Source organism: Cherax quadricarinatus, chromosome 52 (assembly GCF_038502225.1).
Source record: "Cherax quadricarinatus isolate ZL_2023a chromosome 52, ASM3850222v1, whole genome shotgun sequence".
Classification (NCBI taxonomy): domain Eukaryota; kingdom Metazoa; phylum Arthropoda; class Malacostraca; order Decapoda; family Parastacidae; genus Cherax; species Cherax quadricarinatus.
In genome coordinates, this window is record NC_091343.1 from 5,888,998 (window position 1) to 5,911,934 (window position 22,937).

Below are 22,937 nucleotides of genomic sequence, written 5' to 3' on the forward strand. Positions count from 1 at the left end.
TTTAGTGAACGAAATGTGCATTGGTCTACATGAATATCGATTTGCCAGTTTTATTAAACAAATTGTGATATTCAGTAACTGATTGGCTTCAATCCTTTCATACTGATGTATTTGACAGGAAGGATGATGTCTTATAATTTTAGGCTATGTAGGTGATAACTGGAGAATGCTACGTCTAGTTGACTTCAGACCTACGATGTCAGCTTATCTTAGTGGACAGCTTCACATTTAAGTGTTCTGTTGTAAATTCTGATTATATAATTTATTAATAAAAATTTGCACCACAGAGGATGAAGCAATCCCTGATGTGCGGTGTGCCATTAGCGCAGCACTTTATATAGGAGTCTCCCAGCATTATGCTTTGTATGGTGATGGCAATGTGAATTTTAGAACACGTAATGCTCAACTTATTTCCTAAAGAATAAACTAATCCCTTATAAAAGTTACCTTTAAATTTACTAAAGAATGTTAGTGTCAGACCTCATAAAATTAAGGTAGGATAAAAAATAGTGAACATTAAAATGGTATAAAATACCGACAGGTTGTTAGTGTTGTTAAATTTCAGTAAAACGTCAGCAGTGTCTAACCTTAAGAAATTTATTGGCTCTTACCGAGTTGTTGAGAATATACGTGGGAACAAAGCACTTGATTTAGCTAGTAGTAAGTGTAAAATCTCAATTTGATAAGATGAAATGGGTCAATGATGACACTGAGCAACCTTCTGACTCAACACCGTCCTGGTCTCTCTACCATCTTCCACTGACCAGCTGATTCTTCCTAGTATGGCCTCGGGTTCAGACGAGTAAAGGCCGAGACCAAAAAATTTTTGTTGCTACAAAACTAGATATAATGCTTTTTGGAGTTTAGTGTCCAGTCGAATGCTTATTCTGTTCATGTCACTTGTATAATAACAGAGCTAAACACTAATGTTTATAGCTTCTTTATGTAAATATTTTTATATAGTGTTTATCTCATGGTTAGTTATAAATATACACACAGCATATTGTCCATGTGATATGTTTCGTTAATCTCATGTTCTTAAAATATTTAAGTGTAATGCTTGTTGATTGTCCTCGATTTATATGTTATACTAGTATGTCTCATTTTAATCTCAATGGCTATTCTTCAGTCCTGCAGACTCTGGATTTTAGCAGATTGTAGCCTGTAAGCATAATGGGTTACCTTCTCTATAAATTCTTTTTTTTTGTTGTTTTTTGGTTGTTATAAATATTCTCCGGAATTCATAGTATGACGTATTGTCAATCAGTTGACGTGTGTGTGTGTGTGGAATAGTTGATTTATTTGCTATGTACCTTAAGTTCCCATTGTATACCATTTGCTTTGTGCTAGTTTTGAACTTTCAGACCATTAGTTGTGTATCGACGTTTAATATTATTACTGCTGTGTGAGGTCGCCAGCTGTAGTGTTGCCGAGTTGCCATAGTTGTCAATAAGATGACCTATTGGTGCATGTGTTGGTATAAAAGGCTGTTGAACGGGCAGTGTCTGTCTAACCATGACATACCAACATAGTTTTTATATTAGGATGATGCCATGTACCACACATGCATGAAGTGCCTAGGTACTAACCCCTGAGGGTGTAAGTCAGTTTGAATTCTAGAGGCCTGGAATCTACCTGGAGGGAGTTCTGGGGGTCAACGTCCCCGCGGTTCAGTCTATTGACCAGGCTTGACCCACTTGCACTCTACCCATTGTACAATAAATTCGAAGACATTAAAGTTACGTTTCCCTTCACCTATCCGTTGGGTGCAACATATGAGATGCCCATGGAAGGGCATAGCAATCTAGTTTGCCAAGGTTTTGCTCAAGTTTGATTCAGCTCTCACTTGAGAGTGGAGGACATGCGGGTCACGTCTTGGTATCACTAAATTTAACGTCGGGTTGGGGAGGGCCAAGTGTAAAGTGAGCTACATTTGTCATCCATTCATTTGGTCAGTGCTCACCTGTGCCCTCTCTTCACTTTTTCCTCCCTGCCCGCCTACTGCATGTTACATCACTCTGCCCGCAGTCTGCCAACTCCCTCACTTTTTACTCTGTATATACCTCTACACCTGTTCTGTCTTCCATTCCCCCCGCTCTCTCCCCAATCCCCCCTCTCCCTCCCCAGTTCCCCTACTTCCCCAGTTCCCCTACTTCCCCAATTCCCCTACTTCCCCAATTCCCCTACTTCCCCAATTCCCCTACCTCCGCATTCTCATTCTCATTCTCATTCTCATTCTCTCTCTCTCTCTCTCTCTCTCTCTCTCTCTCTCTCTCTCTCTCTCTCTCTCTCTCTCTCTCTCTCTCTCTCTCTCTCTCACACACACACACACACACACACACACACACACACACACACACACACACACACACACACACACGTCTCCCAGCTGAGGCTGACAGATTTCATGACTTATGTATGAAAGCCATCTTGTGTGCTGGAGTATGTCAGGGGAAACAGGTAACTTTGTTCCTACCGTGTAACAGTGGTAGCTGCACACTGCACCTCTAATTTTGGTAGATAAAAATCTCTTGCCCAGAAATGTTTTAGCCTAGTTTTATGTCTCTCTAACTACTCCAGCTTGTTTCTTACCTGGACGTGTGCCATTAAGGTGTCTGAGCTACCCCAACCCTGTTACAGGTTTGCAAATATGAGGTTATTTATAACTACGTTCACGTCAGACCTGGCGTGCTGTCAGTTTCTAACTTTTCCTCCAAATAGAACGTCTGTTTTTACACCGCCTTACTTTCTGCACTATTTAATGTAAGTTATTGTAGATTAGGTCAAGTTACTAAACTGTGGGAAGAAGCCGCGTCCAAGTCCTGGGTTTTTTCTCCACCACTCTGTACTTAATATTCATTTTATTGTTCCTGACGCTTGAACAGTTGTATAATTATAGTGTGATATATTAATGTATATCTTTTTGTTCCAGGTGAGGTTATTGGTACTTCAGGGGTGAGGGAGCGCTCCAACGCACACCATACTTCCACAGGTATCCTTATTTTCACAAACGAAATGCCTTATGAAAATTAAACAATAAACTAACAGACAGTCTGTTATCTCGTACATTGAGGAACTAAGTGGCCTTCTGTCGAAAATAGTGAAGAAAAGACATGTTACAGAATAAGCTTTTATTAGAACGTTTGGCTTCGTTCATAGCTTGGTCAAGCCTTACTGTTGACGAAACTACACGTTGTCCCAGTAAAAGATTATTTCTGCAACATGGCCTTTCTTCAGTGACGCTTACATTGTTTGTAGCCGCTTAAGCTCAACTCTCCTACTAATTGAGATTACATTTTTATCAGTGTAATAAGTGGTGCAAAATAGGCGCCATCTTGATTCTAACTCGGGTCGGCCAACTCTGGTATTTCTAGTAGACTTGTATTTAGACGTGTTTTATAGCAAGATTTATTAGTGATAGAAAAAATGCAGTAACCCACAGGGAAGTGAAATACGGTGCCCCAGGACTACCGTCTTCAGGGACACTGAGAGAGCTGTATGATGATTGAAAGTTTATACCTGAGTGCATAGGAGGTAAACAACTTGGCCCAGGGCTGTGGGAGTAGAATTCGAAACCTGTCAGAGGTATAACGAAGGAGCTACGGGGTTGTGGGTAATGTGAGTACTTTCACCTGTGCTCACACTATCCTCTATCAGCCTTGACTGTCTGTGTCCTCCCTGAACATCTCTTCAAATACACACGGAGCTTCAGCTTTCGGTTTCCAGTGGAATATTTAATTTAAAACAATGCACAGTGAAAAACTGATTAGAAACATTTGAGCATTTTCATGTGTTCACACTTATCTTCGAAGATGTTGGTATAAACGCACGAAAGTGCTCAGGTGTTTGTGCTGCTATCTTCAAATTTTTTATCACCTGATTTACAGTGATTTCTAACCGTAAAAAAAAAAATCTTCATTATATTCTTTGGAATGCAGGTAAAACACACACATCGTAATTATGAGCTGTAAAATATTGAGACGGCTGATTCCAAAACTGAACACTGAAATAACCCCTTACAGAAAAGTAAAGCATAGTGGTGCAAAATACTCCCAATGTCAAGTAGGGTTTACACACACACACAAAAAGTTTCTTTAACGCCCTTCAGTAATGTGAAATATGTAGTGTTTCTTCAACTTGTTCGTTATCCGTACTGTGGTGTCTACTCCAGACTGCATGCTGCGGACACCAGTAGCCTGATTGACTGAACTACAGGTGCGATGATCCCCGAAACTATCAGCGGGCAGCAAACAGGTAGATAAACTAGTATCATTATTAAAAAAAGTTACTGAGCTTTGAAAATTTTAAAACAATATACGGTATATAAATCATTTCATTTAGTGGATTGAGTTAAAAATCAATGAGGACAGTTAGAAGAAGGTATATACAGGAAGGTATATCAAGGGGACACATTTACTAGAAAGTCCGGTGCAAGTAATGAATTGTAGCATTATAAATACCAGACTCACTCATATTCCAAGTGATTTATTCATGGTGATTTATTACTGCACTTAATGTGTTGCGAATTGGGTTAAATATTTTTCCTCTCTGGTTGGCGGAGAATTATACCTACAATATATTAACAAACATCTCGACCTTGAAATGAGAATTTAGCAAGTTCATCCTCCACAGTTACTGCAGATATACCAAAAACTTATCTACTTTATACATTTTTTTAATATGCATTAATTAAGGTTTGTAGTGTACTGCTAAGCTTGTTATATTTGTACTAGTGATGGGGCAGTAGCAAATTTTTTGAAGATATCGATACTTATTATTAAGCCGATACCGAGATTCAGTTTTAGGCAGATACTAGTAGCGATACGATCAACATTGAAAATAAATGGTATAAAATACCGACACAATGGAAACATAAACACATATGCAGTTTAATGTGATCCTTTATTGACAACGTTTCGCCTACACAGTGGGCTTTTTCAAGTCACAAACAGATCTACCTGGGGTGGAAGGTACGGGAGTATTTATAGTCAGGTTCAGAATGTTGAGGTCAGGTGGAGAATGCTGCATCTGATGATCTACCGGGTGGGGTTATTAGAGTCTTGGGTAGCTTGGCAGAGATATTGGACAAATTGTGAGTAGACCTTCTGCAGTGTTCTATGTTCTTATGTGGGATAGCGATGAAGAAGTTTCTTGGCAAGTAGTTCAGCAATGTTATAGAAGCCATTGTTCTGGCTGAAATTGTTGGTTATAGAGATAAGCGATGATTCCAGGATTCTTCGGTATTGCGTGTTGTCTTCTGTGGCGATACGTCTTGAGTTTCTGTAGTTAATTAAATGGTTGTGTGAATTGCGATGTTGTACACAGGCATTCCTTGTATCGTCAGTCCTGCTTGCGTATTGGTGTTCTGAAATACGTGTTTGGAGGTCTCTTGATGTTTCGCCCACGTATAATTTGTTGCAGTCATTACAAGGGATTATTATACCCCTGCAGAGGATGGAAGCTTGTCCTGTCTACTACTGGTGATGTCCTTGATGGTCGTGGTTGTGGAGGTAGATACTTGGAATGATGTATTGGGAAAGATGTTGGAAACATGTTTGGCAATGGAGTTGGTGGGGAGGACTGTGTATCTCTTCTCGGCAGTGTCTTCTCTGGGTGTGTTGAAGATGTTAATGCCCGCCGTCTGCAGTCTCTGATGAAGTGACGAGGATTGTGGAGTTTAGAAAATACTTGTTCAATTATAGTGCATTCTTCCTCAAGGAACTCATTGCTGCAGATTCTGAGTGCACGCAGGAAGAAGCCTATAATTACACCACGTTTAGTTTTGGTGTCGTGGTGAGAGCAGAAGTGAAGATCGTTTTGGTTGGTTGGTTTTCGATAGACTTTAAAAGAAGTTCATTTTCAGTTTTGCAGAGAAGAACATCAAGGAAAGGAAGAGTGTTGTCGACTTCTTCAAGTGTGAACTGGATTGAGGGCTCGACCTGGTTGAGCTTGTCTTGGAGAGCTTGAACGTTGAAGCGCCTGGGAGTTATGAGGAGAATGTCGTCAACATAACGGAGCCAGGTGACAGTCGAAGGAATAATGGTGGAGAAACGCTCGGCTTCCAGATGTTCCATGTATAAGTTCGCCAGGACGACACTGAGTGGCGAGCCCATGGGTAGACCAAAAGTCTGTTGAAAGAGGTGATTTTCGAAAGAGAAACACGTAAAGCCGACACATAGTTCAACGAGGTCGATGAAATCGCTGGCTGGAATAGGAAGATCAAGTGAATCGTCAATTTTCCTGCGCAGGAGATCCAGTTCACACTTGAAGAAGAAGTCGACAACACTCTTCCTTTCCTTGATGTTCTTCTCTGCAAAACTGATCATGAACTTCGTTTTAAAGTCTATCGAAAACCAACCAACCAAAACGATCTTCTCCACTTCTACTCTCACCACGACACCAAAACTAAACGTGGTGTAATTATAGGCTTCTTCCTACGCGCACTCAGAATCTGCAGCAATGAGTTCCTTGAGGAAGAATGCACTATATTTGAACAAGTATTTTCTAAACTCCACTATCCTCGTCACTTCATCAGAGACTGCAGACGGCGGGCATTAAACATCTTCAACACACCCAGAGAAGACACTGCCGAGAAGAGATGCATAGTCCTCCCAACCAACTCCATTGCCAAACATGTTTCCAACATCTTTTCCAATACATCATTCCAAGTATCTACCTCCACAACCACGACCATCAAGGACATCACCAGTAGTAGACAGGACAAGCTTCCATCCTCTGCAGGGGTATACATAATCCCTTGTAATGACTGCAACAAATTATACGTGGGCGAAACATCAAGAGACCTCCAAACACGTATTTCAGAACACCAATACGCAAGCAGGACTGACGATACAAGGAATGCCTGTGTACAACATCGCAATTCACACAACCATTTAATTAACTACAGAAACTCAAGACTTATAGCCACAGAAGACAACACGCAATACCGAAGAATCCTGGAATCATCGCTTATCTCTATAACCAACAATTTCAACCAGAACAATGGCTTCTATAACATAGCTGAACCACTTGCCAAGAAACTTCTTCATCACTATCCCACATAAGAACATAAAACACTGCAGAAGGTCTACTCACAACTTGTCCAATACCTCTGCCTAGCTACCCAAGACTCTATAACACCACCCGGTAGATCATCAGATGCAGCATTCTCCACCTGACCTCAACATTCTGAACCTGACTATAAATACTCCCGTACCTTCCACCCCAGGTAGATCTGTTTGTGACTTGAAAAAGCCCACTGTGTGGGTGAAACGTTGTCAATAAAGGATCACATTAAACTGGATATGTGTTTGTTTCCACGATCAACATTAACCGATACCCAGCGACAGCAGTGCTTTAGCTCAACCTAATTTATGGAAATGGTTGTACAACATGGAGCTAGGATAGCATTTCATCAGCTGATGTGTACAAAGTCTTGCTATGAAGGTAGCATTGACCAGTACTCGGGATGGATCTCACACAACAATTGAGAAACAACCACTGCAAACAGCTTGGCGAGTATAAAGTTTATGACTACCTCATGACCGACCATAGTGTGGGTATCAGTATTCTCGACTGCGGGTTGACTTCTAGTTTCAAGTTACCTTCTGCTGTATTTACTTAATTTGTTGCACGCAAAGTCTATCGACTACACGCAGGCAATTAAGGCTACAGTTCGTATGTACACTAACATGAATACGTTGATTAAAAAAATATAAGTAAGCCTAAATTGTGTTGATACGCTGAGAAATACGAACTTATTGGTTATATGCCCAGTAACAAACTTGTATGAAGTTACCGTCTTGTGATAATATCCTCTGAATCTGTAATTTATGAGTGTTTAATATATTGAAGTTTAAAATGAGCTGAAGTATTTGCATTAGGGGAATGGAGTATTTTAGTTACCACGTCATCACACAGCGTTATTGGTCTGTTAACCTACTAATGGTGTGGTCTGGTGTCTGTGATGAACCCGTATTGGTGTGGACGTCAGTTACAGAGTCGAGACCCACGTGTTGAATGGAACCCTCTCCGAAGGCCACTGGAGAAGTTCGCTCTCCATGGGTAAGTGTTGTGTTGTGACCAAACATTTCCATAGTAAGGGTATATTGTTTACCTTGACTTGTTTCGGGAGTTTTTCTATACTTTTGCGACCTAGCCTGGAGCCAGGCGCCTCTGTTGATTGCCTGGTCAACTAGGTTGTTGCTAATGCCTGCCCGCCGTCTCACGTATTCATTGCAGCATTGTTGATTTGACACACTGCGTAGGTAATCATCCAGTTTTCTCTTGAGTACTTATACACTAATTCTGGCAATATTTCTTATATTTGTTGGTAAGAGATTGAGTAGTCGAGATCTACGGATAGTGACATTGTTCTCTTATTGTGCTCGTTTTTCACTAAGTCTGTTCTACACTTCTCATATCTGAGTCTAGTACGTTGTTATAGTAGTGTGCAAATTCGGTACTAGGCCCTCTAGTATCGTCCATGTGTATATTATCACGTATCTCGCCAACTCTCTCCACATTAGGCAAGATACGTGATAATAATATACACATAAAACGTGATGATAAACTGATAATATCCAGTTCTTTGAGACATTGCCATTAGTTACAATGTTTTATTGGCTCTATGCAGGTAGTAAATGCTCTCTAAATCGTTCTTAGCTCTGCTGTCTCACCTGGCTTGAATGGAGCTGTCAGTGTTAACAGTGTAATATGAATACTTGTGTAGTATTACACTGCATCACCAATGAGAGGTATAAGCAAGAGAGCACAAATTATTTTAATAGTGTCGCATTGGTATCGTAGCCTTTGTTTTCAAAGTTCTCATTATTCACCCTGTCATTTTCCCTGTTTTTGCAGTATTTTCTCTAATGTGTTATTTAAAAAAATAGGTCATTTGACATTATTATACCCAGGTCTTTCGGCTTTTTTTCGTTCTGTGGGGTAACCCTCTTGTGTTTTGTATTCTATATCCCTCTCTGAGGGATATATATAATATAGGACAATTTTGTTTTCGCCTACAAAGTGGTCAGCTGAGCATGATATTTTTAGATTTCATCACTTAGGCGCTGTGTAAGTCTGAGTAACTATATCGACAATGGCACACCTCTGCGTGTTTTGGTGGAAGGTACGACTAAACTAATTCTTTACTCACAATAGTAGTGTTTCAAGATCAGTTATTGTTCACTGATTTGTGTACGCGGGGGGGGGGTCGATATTTAGCTCCTGGCCCCGCCTCCTAGACCATCTTGATTGGTATTACTGACTTCTGGGGTTTTGGGCCCTATCATATCTATTCTTGAAGCTGTGTATTGAGTTTGCCTTACTGCTTCATCCAAGTCATTCCACTTTTCAACCAGCCTGAGACTAAAGAAATACCTACATCCTTTTGACTCATCTGCGTCTTCAGCTTCCACCTGTCCCCCCGTTGATCTTGGTCTTCTTACTTCAAACAATCGGACCTTATCAGCCATATCAACTCCTCTTAAAATTTTGTACGTAGTAACCATTTCCTCCCTTGTCCTTCTCACCTCTAAGGTCGTCAAGTTCAGTTCTTTCAAATTCTCCGCATAGTACACCCCTCTCAGATTTAGTGCTTCCCTGGTTTCCAGCTTCTTCACGTGCTTGGCCAGGTGTGAGCTCCATGCTGGGACCACATATTCAATGTTAGCCCCAACATATGTTGTGTATAAGGTTCTGGGGGGATTCTTTATTCAAGTTCCTGATTGGTATTTTGAGGGTGACTAAACTTGCATGTGTTGCTGACCTTATACGGTTTGTGCTTATTTCTGGCGATGTGTTTGGTGTTATATTTACCCCAGATTCTTTTCGCTCTTGTATTTGCAGCTTCTTTCCGCAAATGCTGTACTGTGTTAAGTCTGCCCTCACTTTTTGTAATTACCATGACCTTGCATTTGTTTCGATTGAATTCGAGAAGTTACTTGATCATATTTGTAGTCTTTTGAGGTCTTCCTGTAAATTTTCACTGTCCTCTCCTGTTTGCAGAACCTCCAGTCGTTATTTTCCTCCATTATGATGTCTCATCCCTCATTGTTACTCTGCTTACTCTTATTCAGGTACTCCCAGGCCAAGTGTAGCACTCTGTCTTTTTGTCGTAGGGGTTCTTAAAAGGAGATATCGAGGGTTGAAGGTAGACACACTTGTTGGATGGTAACGATATATTGTCAGACTGTCGTAATGGGAGATGGAGCCCAGCCTTGCCGTGTTGTAGCCTGGATGTCTATGCGCCGACTGAGGAGGCAGAGGTACGAACGTACATGCGCATCCCGTGACGTCACAGTCACAGGCCTAAAAGGGATCTTCTATATAAACACATGGATGGTACTATGATATGCTATACAACACATATAAGGGGATCAGCAACTATGCCGACAGCTCGGTCATGTTACGTATGTCGTCTCGACATACACTACTATCCTATAGGGCATAGGCTGAACAGGCAGGTGGTTCTGGGCTGATTCTATACAATAACAAATTCATATATAACTTAGAACTAATGGATGGTACTATGATATGCTATACAACACATATAAGGGGATCAGCAACTATGCTGACATTTTAACCCTATATATTCCTCCAGTTTCTGGATTAATCTCTGTTGTAGTACTAAATCAAATTCTTTCCTGCACTCCAAGATGCTGTCTGCCCAGCCTTTTTTTCTTGCTTTATCTCTGGGACTCTTACCATAGAATTTAGAATTTCATTAGATTTGTAATAGAGGATTTTCCATCCCTAAATCCATGATGGTTTTTCTGTAAAGAATATCCTCTGTGTAATTGCCCTCTGTGTAAATGTCTAACTTCTTGTGATGTTCCCAGAGTACAAGTGGTCACCCCTGCATCAAATGACCGGCGTTTTCTCGCAAGTGAATGAAGTTTGGCAAATTAATTGGCCACATAAGCACATAAGGTGTTAGAGGTCTCTGGCCTCTTACATTAATATCAATCAACTCTCACAACTGTTCTACCTCACTTCATTTGTGGGAAGTGTGGAGGTACCACGACCTTTAGCTTCCTGACATACTAGCTTGTTTTACAAGCTAGTCCATGACCAGGAGCCACAAAGTACAAGCTAATCTTTGAGCGGGAAGTGACTGTGCACTTCCTGACATATTCAGCATGTTTTTCCTTGATATTTGACTCCTTAGCCTGGTATAGCTGCTCTGTTTATTCTTAAACTGCGTGAACTTCTACCAGGTACTGTTTCCTATCACAGGCAGTACGGTTTTTGCCCTTAATTTCTTGTCAGACAAACTGTTTTATCTAGTTCTTGGAAAATGTACATAAGACCTCGAATTTTATATTTCTTACCATGTTTTATTAGTTTTATGTTCTTTTTCATTTTTCCTTGTTGAATTTTTAGAAATCAATATGAATTCTTCAGCCGCATTAATGGTATGTTGATAATGGTATAAAATACCGACAAGTTGATGATTAAGACACGTGCAACAGTTGGGTATCATTATTGTTGAAACGTTTCGCCTTTACAGTAGACTTCTTAAGTCAAATACAGAGGCAGTAGATATAGTAGTAAAATAGTTGGACTGATTACATCATCTTTGCCACTGCTACATCTGTTGCCTCAGTATTTGACTGAAGAAACCTACTGTGTAGGCATGTGGTGCACGTGTCTTAATCATCGAATTAAAGGTATTTAGACAAGAGAGTATATTTTATTGTTACGCCATAAAGGGCCTCCCTGTTGGGCTGGGAGATGGGCTCCTCTAACAGTTGTATACCTTTACTACTAGGTCACATTGTTGCTCTTTCCCTGTTCTCAACAACCATGGAAATATGTAATCTTTTTTTGCGTTTGTGGTTGGAAACAGGGGACAAGACCATGCTGCTGACCTCTCCTCTCCATCTATCATAACCCGGTTCGAGAAATTGTGGCAACAGCCAACAAATAGTGGTAAAGAGACTGAATGGTATAAACCTTGGAAATAAATACTGACAAGTTGGTTTAGAAAGACACGTAAGCAAACACTATGACATATTTATTAGAAAAGGTTTTGGTCCTGGGACCTTGATCAAGGTCAAGGCCCCAGGACCGAAACCTTTATAATAAACATGTCATAGTGTTTGCTTACGTGTCTTTCTAAACCAAAAATACTGAATAACCTTTATTTGTAGAAATATACGATACTTCTCGTAGAGTTAATTTTCTCGAGTGAATCTAGGAAATCAAAATCATCCTCGTATAAATATTGTAGGGAGGAGAGTAGCGCGTCAGGTGAAGGCCAGGTGACCATTGCATTCGAGGGTTGAAGGGCCAGTAGCCTACTGCAGTGCTCAGCTACCTGGCAATAATGTTTGTAGTCATAATTAATGGCACTTCTAAACACTGTTGGCGTGGGTCTCTTCAGCTCATTTCCGGTCCATAAGATGTGGGACGCAAGTGTTGTTGATGCAGAAAGCGTATTTGTGTTCGCTAAAATCCAGAGTATATTTGTTGTTTAGCTTAGCTTGAAGTTTCTAAGAGTTTTTTTGTGGTGACCAGCAGTAAAAGGCAATTTTCATCTTCCTCAAGATGCGAGGCTACCATTGATATACCTGTGTTACCTCTAGATAAGATCAGTCTTTTTGTGGTATCGATCTCAACTTCCGGTATTTGGTGGATGATGACCTTCCGTCGATGTGGTGATAGAGAATTTCAGGGACCTGAGGGTATTAGTTATGTAGGTGACTTCATTGTTCAAGACCTCACCTTTGCATATTCTAATTCTCATGCTGTGATGAGCACATTTCCTGTGTACTTTATAAAGACACCGTTCTTTTTCCTAATGATGAGAACGTTCAGGAATGGTAGGCAGCCTCCAACTTATTTGTTGCGCCCCTTGGAAAGGATGCCAATGTATATGATTTATATATACTGAATTTTCACATAATTTTATATTGCTGAAGTTTTCATTAATAGCTAAAATGGGACTTGCTTTATATTATTTGACATATTTGTTAACTTATGTATGTATGTAGGTAGGATGTAACTACAACTCTCACTGGAGAGTTTTGATTGGCTGCCAGCACTTGCTAACTACCTGCCCTGTTATTAGGCAGCTTCGTGTCGGGCGCATCCTGGTACCCACCTGGCGGTGTCCAGGAGTAAGCTGTTACAAATAACCTGACACCTCTGAAGTCGGAGCTACAGTGCCCTATTTTTAGTAATAAAGTATTGAATCGAAAGAGAAGAAATTGAACTTTACTCAAGTGTATGAAGTCCTGGGGCGGGAAAAGGGAAGTCCATGTGTGGCGAGGTGTTAGGAGAAACTGTTTAGTCTGTTCTGTTGGGACGCAAGTGAACAGTGAAGTAATATCTAACCTTAACAATTTCTTATTGCGTGGGTAGATACCATTTAAATCTGCGCAATATATCCTCGAATTCTTGAGGTGTGAAGGTCTTACGTCCCCCTACCCCCACCCCACGCAAATTGATGGATACATAGCAACCTCCCTGCTAGTTTGTGCGTTATACTTCCTATGTCATATGTAATATGACAGAGAGGAATGTTGGGCTTTTGTATTTTGGGTAAACCATGGATGTACGCAAGAGGAGCACTAGAAGGCAGTAGATAACAGTCATCTGTCTTAAAGTGTTTTCAGGAGAATCTTCCACGTTTTCTCTAGAAATTGCTTTCTTTCCTTCTTCATGTGGGATCTCTGAGCTTGTGTCGTCAAGTACTTCCATCATTGAAGAATTGAGACACTTACGCAACACATGGGAATCTTTATTGAAGAAACGTTTCCCCACACAGTGGCTTCATCAGTCCAATACAGAGTAGAATTGGGTAAGGAGAGGAGAAGTTTGAGGTAATCAGTCCCTCAACCTGGAATCGATGTGTTCAGTCCATCACTCTTGTAGGAAGTGCAGCATAGGTATGTATGTATAATGTTCGCCAAGACCATAGTCCTGGCACGGGTCTCAATCTTGCGATGACCCGTCTCTGGCTCCCGAGGGAGAAAGGTTTCTACAATGATGCGACATATGCTGTTCAAGCACTCTTCTGGTGAGGTGAAGCAGGAGAAGGCGGGATCACAGTGGGACCTGCCACTAGTGTAAGTAGTGATCCCGCCTCTTCCTGCTTCATCTCATCTGACTGCAGTATATAAGCCACCTCTCTGGCCCTATGCTGCACTTCCTACAAGAGTGATGGACTGAACACATCGATTCCAGGTTAAGGGACTGATTACCTCAAACTTCTCCTCTCCTTACCCAATTCTACTTTGTATTGGACTGACGAAGCCACTGTGTGGCGAAACGTTTCTTCAATAAAGATTCCCATGTGTTGCATAAGTGTCTCAATTCTTCAACTTGTCGGTTTTCGAAACCATTCATCACACTTCCATCATTATTTTTGTACTGTGAGTGTTCCAGAATTACCAATCCTTCATCCTCCTCCCTCTTCCTCCTCCATCTTCCTCTTATCTCCTCCTCCTCCATCTTCCTCTTATCTCCTCCTCCTCCATCTTCCTCTTATCTCCTCCTCCTCCATCTTCCTCTTATCTCCTCCTCCTCCATCTTCCTCTTATCTCCTCCTCCATCTTCCTCTTATCTCCTCCTCCTCCATCTTCCTCTTATCTCCTCCTCCTCCATCTTCCTCTTATCTCCTCCTCCTCCATCTTCCTCTTATCTCCTCCTCCTCCTGCTCCTCCTCCCTCCTCCTGCTCCTCCTCCCTCTTCCTCTTCCCTCCTCCTCTCCACTCCTCCGCCGTCGCCGTTTATTTAAGAAATTCTTTATTTTGGATTTCTTCCAAGATTTTCAAGTGCCAGGATATACTTAACGGAGAAAAATCAGGGTAACCCTTTCCTGAGGGGTCAAGATGAGTCCATTCTGGATGTATCATTTCGTAAACTCATAATCCGTTTGTATTATACTGTACTTCAATTTCAGTATTGGATGCTGGCAGATGGATTTTTTAACACCAAACAAATTGAACCTAAAGAGTAATAGAGTAAAAATGAAAGGCTGCCCGAGTGAAGATTCGGTTTTTCGAAGCACACTATTCGCCACGTGGCTTCATTGGTAGCATAATCTGCTCACACTTTAAGGGGTCTAGGATCGATCTTCGGCACGGGTGAAACGTTGGGCATGTTTCCTTATTCCTGCTGCTCCTGTTTACCTACCAGTTAGTAGGTACCTGAGTGTTACTCAAATGTTGTGGGTGACATAGGCCATAGGTATTACGGGGAAGGTAGGCAGATGGATTTTCGAGTTCCTAACACACAAAAAAATAGTAAACAGAGCCAAGTGTAGTATTAGCGAAGTAAAAAGCTCAGTTCCCCAAGGCACTGTCCTGGCACCTCTACTGTTTCTCATCCTCATAGCAGACAGATAAAAACACCCGTCACAGTTTTGTATCATTTGCAGATGACACTAAATTACGCATGAAAGTCACTACGGTAGAAGACACGGAAAAATTACAGGAAGACATAAGCAGGATCTTCCAGTGGGCAGTGGAGAACAACATGATGTTCAGTGGTGATAAGTTCCAGCTACTTAGGTATGGAAAGAATGAAGAACTCAAAAGGAACACTGTATACAAAACTCAAGAGGGTCACCAAATAGAACGAAAGGAACACGTGAAAGACTTGGGAATAATTATGTTTGCTGACCTTTCTTTTAAAGACCATAATAGGACAAAGATCACGACAGCCAGAAGGATGACGGGGTGGCTATTGAGAACCTTCAAAACAAGGGAAATAATGCCGATGGTGACACTTTAAATCGCTAGTGCTCCCTCATTTGGAATATTGATCAGTACTGACGGCCCCTTTCAAAACAGGAGAAATATCAGAGCTGGAACAAATTCAGAGATTGTTTACTGCTGACACAACCAGTAAAGCACTTAAGTTACTGGGAGTCCTGTAAAGTCGTGAACATGTACTCACTGGAGTAGAGGGGAGAGAGATACATACATAATATATACCTGGGAAACACTCGAGGGCCTGGTCCCAAATCTGCACACTGCCGTAACATACCGGAGTGAGAGATAAGGGAGGAAATGCAAAATAAACCCAATGAGGAGCAGGGGTGCGATGGGCACAATAAGGGAACACTGTCAACATTCGTGGCCCCAGACTTTTCAACATCTTAGCAGAAGATATCGGAAACACGGCTGGAACAAGTGTAGAAGCCTTCAAGAGGAAACTGGACAAGTATCTTCACTAAATGCTGGCTCAACCAGGGTGTGATGGATATGTGAGGCAGCGGGCCTCCAGGAGCGACAACCTGGTTGACCAGGCAAGCACCAGACGAGCCTGGCCCGTGGCCGAGCTCCGAGAGTAGAGTGACTCTCGATACTCATCAAAGGTATATCAAAGGCAAAGGTATAAGACATCCTGGGGGACAAGATTAACCTAAGGTACCGGAAATGTTGCGCATAACCAGGGGCTTTCTAAAAAGTATGCCAGTGATGTCAGCTAAGTCTGTATCACTTGTATCATCCACTTGTAGAAATATTATTATCCTTGTTCTCATTTCCGACATACATTAATCATAACACTGTATCATTCTTTGCAGACGATACTAAAATTGGCATCCATTGAAAACTCGGCGAATCTTTCGTTTTCGTTAAAGCAGGATTGGATATATCGGCAGTGTCTTTCTGTGCTATTGTGTATATTATCTTCAAGCGGATATGAACCAGGTCTTCCAGTCGGCCACGGAAAACAATGTGATGTTCATTAAGGACAAATTTCAGTTACTCTTGTTTGGAAAAAATAGGGAAGTAACAAATGGAATGGAATATTTAACAAACTCACATCACGCAATAGTGATACTACCAGCTCTTACATTCAAGGATCAGAGTAGTGTTATTATCACAACTTCTGTTATCTTCAAAACTCTCTCTTGATTATAATAATTACCTTCCAAACTAAAAATGCCAAGCCAGTGATGATTTTTAAAGTCACTTGATATCTAGAGATTCGAGTATTGTTGTACATTTTAAAGGAGGCAAAATAGGACATCTGGAAAATTTACAGAGCTTTCACTGGCCTCCATCACTGACGCTGAATCACCTTAATTGGTGGCAAGGTTACCTGAAGAGCGATTTTGGGGGTCACTGCCCCTGTGACCCTATCCAGTTAGCTGATCTAACTAACTAGGGTGTTGGTACTAGCTGCACGCAATCCAGTGTATGCGCAACATCCCGGCTGATCAAGAAATGACGAGGAATTTAACAAGTCTCGTCTAAAGACAGCTAGGAGTTTGTTGATAGTTCCTAGCGTGCATGAAAGTTGGATGCCGAAAAAGCTTGTTTCCTTTCCTTAGTGTACTCATTGCACCCTTGCATGTTACACATTCTTGTCTGACACCATGCAATTGGGTACAAAGAATGTCTTCTGCAACTCCGTTGCTAAGTCTTTGGCCCAACTTATAGCCACGACCTACTTCCACTGGTGGTTCCCGCCTACATGTGGTCACGTTTGCAGCTGCTGCATCCGTTTTCTTCCACTGGCTCCACTATAAAAAGTATCCATCCTCTGTATTAGATTGAAAGTGTTGTGCAGGCAAAACGCCTCCCAATAAAATTATACTCAATATTTACATGTCTTATTCTTCAACTTCTCGGTATTATATACCGTTGATCCAAGGAAAATGATAAGTATATTATGTTTTCACTTGTAAGAATGTGAATATTGATTGAAATATATTATTCAGTGCAAGGAGCGCTAGAGGTTCGATTCTTCATGTACTAAGCGGTAATCATCCATTTTAACTGACCGTTCAGAGGCCCCACTTATGTATTATTGTGACCGCCTCCCTCGTTAATTTCAATTCTTGCCAAATTGTGCATTCCGTGCTGACCCTCGGAGCAATAAATAAACGTCACGGGGGCCGTAGTGGGTGTTTATTAAACTCCTTTGGGTAAATAGTTATGTATTTTGAATGTTATCTATTTCATAAGTAACAGTATCACTATAAAGATGTTAAATATCTAGTTAATGCAGTATGTTCATATAGACTCAAGATAAAATATATTTTCATGTACACTATAGTGGTCAGGTTATTTTCTAGAACACACTGATTGTCTCGTATAGTCTGGGAAAGACAGAGGGGGCAGAGCCATAAATGTAATTTTTTAAATTTTCAAATGTCTTGTCTACTTGTATGTAAAATCAAAGGCGAAAACCACATCCTGGAGATGAAACATACACGGGTCACGATAAGGAAATGAGTGAAATAATGAAATCTTAGTACGACCCGTGTTTAATGAACCACTTAACAGTCTACAGATTGACCCTAATGAGTTTTTCATGAGTGAGACTCAAAACATAGTCGACATCTCTGTAAAAAACATAGTCGACATCTCCGTAATTTCTGAGTAGCCTATCCCAAGTTGAACTTGAAGATATCGACAGCATACCCATACATTATGCTTCGGGCCCAGACTCGTGGAATTCCATATTTATGAAAAATTGCAAAAAATCATATTCTTGTTACTTCAGTATTCTATGGGGGAGGAGGCTGGACAGAGGTGTTATTCCACAGTCCTTAAAAAACCACCAACATTGCGCAACACTCAAAGGTGTCAGTAAAGCAGTCGCAAAAAAACTATGGATCAATAGCACTAACTACACTCATCAGTATCTTTGAATGGGTCGTAACAAGCAAGATTTCCAATCACATGAAATTGCAATAGTTGCACAGTCCGTGGCAGCATGGGTTTAGGCCAAGTCGTTTCTGCCTTTCACAACTGCTAGACCATTACTGTATGGTGTTGCATACACTAGAAGACAAGTTAAAATGTGTTCAAAATGAATAAATGGAAAAGTGGGCAATTGGATATTAAACTTCTTAACAGGTAGAACCCAGAGAGTAGCATTTAAGAGTGAAGTCGGAGGCTGCCACGATGAAAAAGCTGTCTTCCACATAATACTCGCCCTACTTTTGTTATTCATTCTTATATCCGGCATACACAAAGATATAAATCGTAGTACCTTAACATTTTTTACTGATGACACATCTGAGAGTGCGTCCGTTGAATATATAGCGAATCTTCAAATGGATATATAAATTAAGTCTTCCAGTAGGCCTCAGGCAATAGTATGATGTCCTGTACTCTGAAACAGAGTACATGACAAACTCAGATCATTCAGTAGAGCGAAAGTTCCATGTGTGAGACTTTGGAGTTCAGGAAAATCATCTCAGATTATCTACTGCTTCCGCAAGGAGAGTGATAGACTGAATAACTAGAACGTTCAAAGCAAGAGCTGCTGAGCCATTGAATATACTCTTTTAGTTACTTGTTCTCTCCAGGCTGAAATATTGCTATACACTAAAGGGCTCTTCAATGCAGGTGAGTTTGCCCAGCTGAAAAACGCACAGGTTCCTTTTACTCCCTGTATGCATTCAAACATCTGAATTACTGGGACATTGAAATCTCTTCAGTTGTACTCTTGGATCGTAGGTGAGAAGACATTTCATAATTCACAGCTGAAAAATCCTGGAGGGACTAGGGCCAAACCTGCGCACCGAAATCATTCTATATGCAAGCAAGAGACTTAATAGACGGTGCAAAGAACCTCCAATAATAGCAGGGGCTGCAATGAATACGCTAGGGGAGAACTCGGTAAGTGTCAGATATTCCCGACTTTTCGGTGCCCCTCCTTGGCGCATAATAAAATTTAACAGCAAACCTCTGACTGACTTCTGGAGCAATCATGAATGTTCCCCAGATCAATTCCTGATCCACCGGGTTGTGTTGCGTACATTGAACTGTGTGTGGCCTGCAGCACAGTCCATTCCGGCAACCAGGTATGATCTGGGACCAGGGATGGTGACCTCCGAAAGCGTCATACTTTCAACATAGGATAATTATATCGTAGCCACCTAGTTCCTGGAACCACCTGTAAACTCTTATCAGGTTTACTGATTACTATTGCCGACTCTGGTTTGCTAATAGTTGTGGATGAGTGGAACAAACTCCCGAGTACCGGCATAGAAGCTAAGACGTTGTGTAGTTTTAAAAATATGTTGGATAAATACATGAGTTGGTGTGAGTTGGACCTGACTAGCTTGTGCTAATAGGTCTGATCCCGTAGCTCGATCGCTAGTGCACTCAGCTCACACACTGAGGTCCGGAGTTCGAATCTCCTCCGGTACGGGTGGAAAACATTAGAGACGTTTCCATAAGTCACCTGGTGTCCCTGTTCACCCATCAGTAAAATGGGTACCTGGGAGTTAGTCGACTGGTGTGAGTTGCATCCTGGGACAAAGCTGACCTAATTTGCCCGAAATGCTCTGCATAACAAAGAGCTTTTTATATAGTAGTATGTCACTGATGTCAGCTAGGGCTGTATACCTTGTACATGTACTTGTAGTAAATAAAGATATTTAGTGGACGTGAGCTGACCTGACTAGGTGAGCCATTGGTTTAAGCCGGGAGATGACTTGGACCTGCCTCGCATGGACCTACTGGCCCATGCGAGGCATTCATTCTCGAGAATTCAGATAATTTCAATCTCAAGAATTCAGATAATTTGATAAAAATGAAGTGATATTCTATTTCTTGTCACGGGGTTTGGACTTAGCCTTTAAAAATTTAATTTTTAGCCAGTCTAAAGTTCTAGCGAGTGGCTCTGCTTCGACTTCGCAATATATTATATATGATTAAGATCGCCATAAAGCTGATTGCCAAAGGAACTTATAGAGTAGTTTTAGTTTTGCAGTACAGTCTGGCCGTACACGTCTTGTTTTGCAGTACAGTCTGGCCGTACACGTCTTGTACTTGATTCATATTATTATGATGGACTGTGGATCGCTACTTCATATTTGCACTCTCTTGTTTATTTTAAATTCATTTACTAATTCTTTTTTTTTAATTCAGTTTTAAACTAATATAACTAAAATTATACTCAGCATTCTCTTGAATGTTATTTTAGCGAAAATATTGATTTCATCTTTCTAACCAATGTCTCCTGTCATTCAGATGCTCCCTGATTAACTTTAGTTTGTTCTACTTTCTTAATTAATCTCTGAGGGACTGTAGTAAAAACTTTTCTGTAGTCCACGCAAATAAAACACATCCAGCCCTACCATTTCTATTTTATATCTTTGATTATCATAAGTTACAAACAAATTCATAAGACAAGATAGCATATCTCTAAATTTCTCCTGTTTTTTTTTTCTGATATTTTTCCTAGGAATGCATCAGAAATCTTAGGAAGTACTCTGTGGAACGAAGGATAGATATATCTGATAATATATACTTGGAGATAGTTGAGGGTCAGAGTCCCGATCTGCACTCTTCCAAAAGAGCATTCTGGAGTGAGATACGGGAGGAATGTAGAATAAATCCATTCACAAGCTGAGTTAACGTGGGCACAATTAGAGATCATTGTTAACATGTATGAGTGGCTCGAGGTTCTTCGACCTTCTTCGAGCCAGTATAAATATCGCGAAAACAAAAGAAGTTAAGGGTAAGCTGGACCACTACTTACTGCAAGGGTCACGTCAGTTAGGTTGTAATGAATTTGTGGTCCTGTGGGCCACTTGCAGGAACAGTCTGGATGACCAGGCAGTCACTAAGGAATCCTGGCCTTATGCTGGGTTGTGGCGTAAGAAACCTCAAAAAGTGATGAAATGGGGTGAGTTGTGTCCCTTGGAAAAATTTCACTACTACTGATGGTTGTGGGGGTCGCCGCGCCCGGTCCTAGACCAGGCCTCCTAATGGAAAGCACCAGTCTTTCTGGTCAGGTACTGTTAGGAGGAACCCATCAAATTTACAAAAGTGATGGTTTGTTCGTCGGAAAAAAAAAGTGTCGCCTCTGAAGCATTTAGGATCGTTAACGAACTAGTACCGGCGTACCAGTGACCTCTGGCATACCTATATTGGGTATCAGCGATTAAACAACTGCTGGCTTACCAATGCTGGATATGAGTAATTGGACAACCGCTGGCTTGCCAGTGGTTGCTTAATTACTGATACCCTATCCTAGGATACATTTTCGTATCCTAGAATAGAGGTGTTGGTATTCTGCTCGTATATATAAAGGGTGTTGAAAAGTCTTGGACCGTTTACATTTACTGAATTCTTTTAGTGTATGTATGGCACCCCTGCTTTTCAACGTCTGCCGAGCATGTTACTATCATAGAGAGTAGTTTCAGTGTGCATATTTGGAATCAATCACTCCAGTATTTTCCAGGTATAGATTATGCAGCATCTTTTTTTGCCTGTTTCAGGGAGTACAGCATAAGGGACTTCAGGCTCTCCCAATAATTTCCGAGTTTGAATTTATACGGGTAGTGAAAGTTCTCTGTGCATTCCTAGATTTGATGTAAATGGTTTAGAAACTCGACGAGTTGAAGAATGAGACACTTGTTCAACATTTGGGAATCTTTATTGTAGAAACGTTTCGCCAGCCAGTGGCTTCTTTAGTCCAGTACAGAGAAGAGCGGTGGAAGGTGAGTAGTTTGAGGTAGTGAGTCCCTCGGCCTGGAGTCAATGTGGTCAGTCCATCAATCTTGAGAAATGTACAACATATGCTCGGAGAAGTGGTTTATATACTGCAGTCAGGTGAGTTGAAGCAGGAGGCGGAGTCAAGAATAGAAAAATCCACTAGTGTTAGTAGGTCATGTCTATATGTTAGGCAAGAGATGAACTCCCTGTATCAAGATCCTCATCTTTCATCGTTCTTCTCTGTATTGGAATGAAGAAGCCACTGACTGAAAATTGTTTCCTCAACAAAGATTCCCAAATATTTATTACACACACGTCTCATTTTTTATTCCCTAGGTTACAGTTTCACCTGCCTTAAATGAGGCAGTTATTGTACGTACACTATAAGAGTACAAGTGACTTGAAAGTATCATTATTGGCTTGCCATATATATGTAGTGCCAAATAGGTAAATTTGGTCAATTGGCAAGAACTCATTTAAAATTAAGCCCTTTCTAAAATTTTCTCTTATATT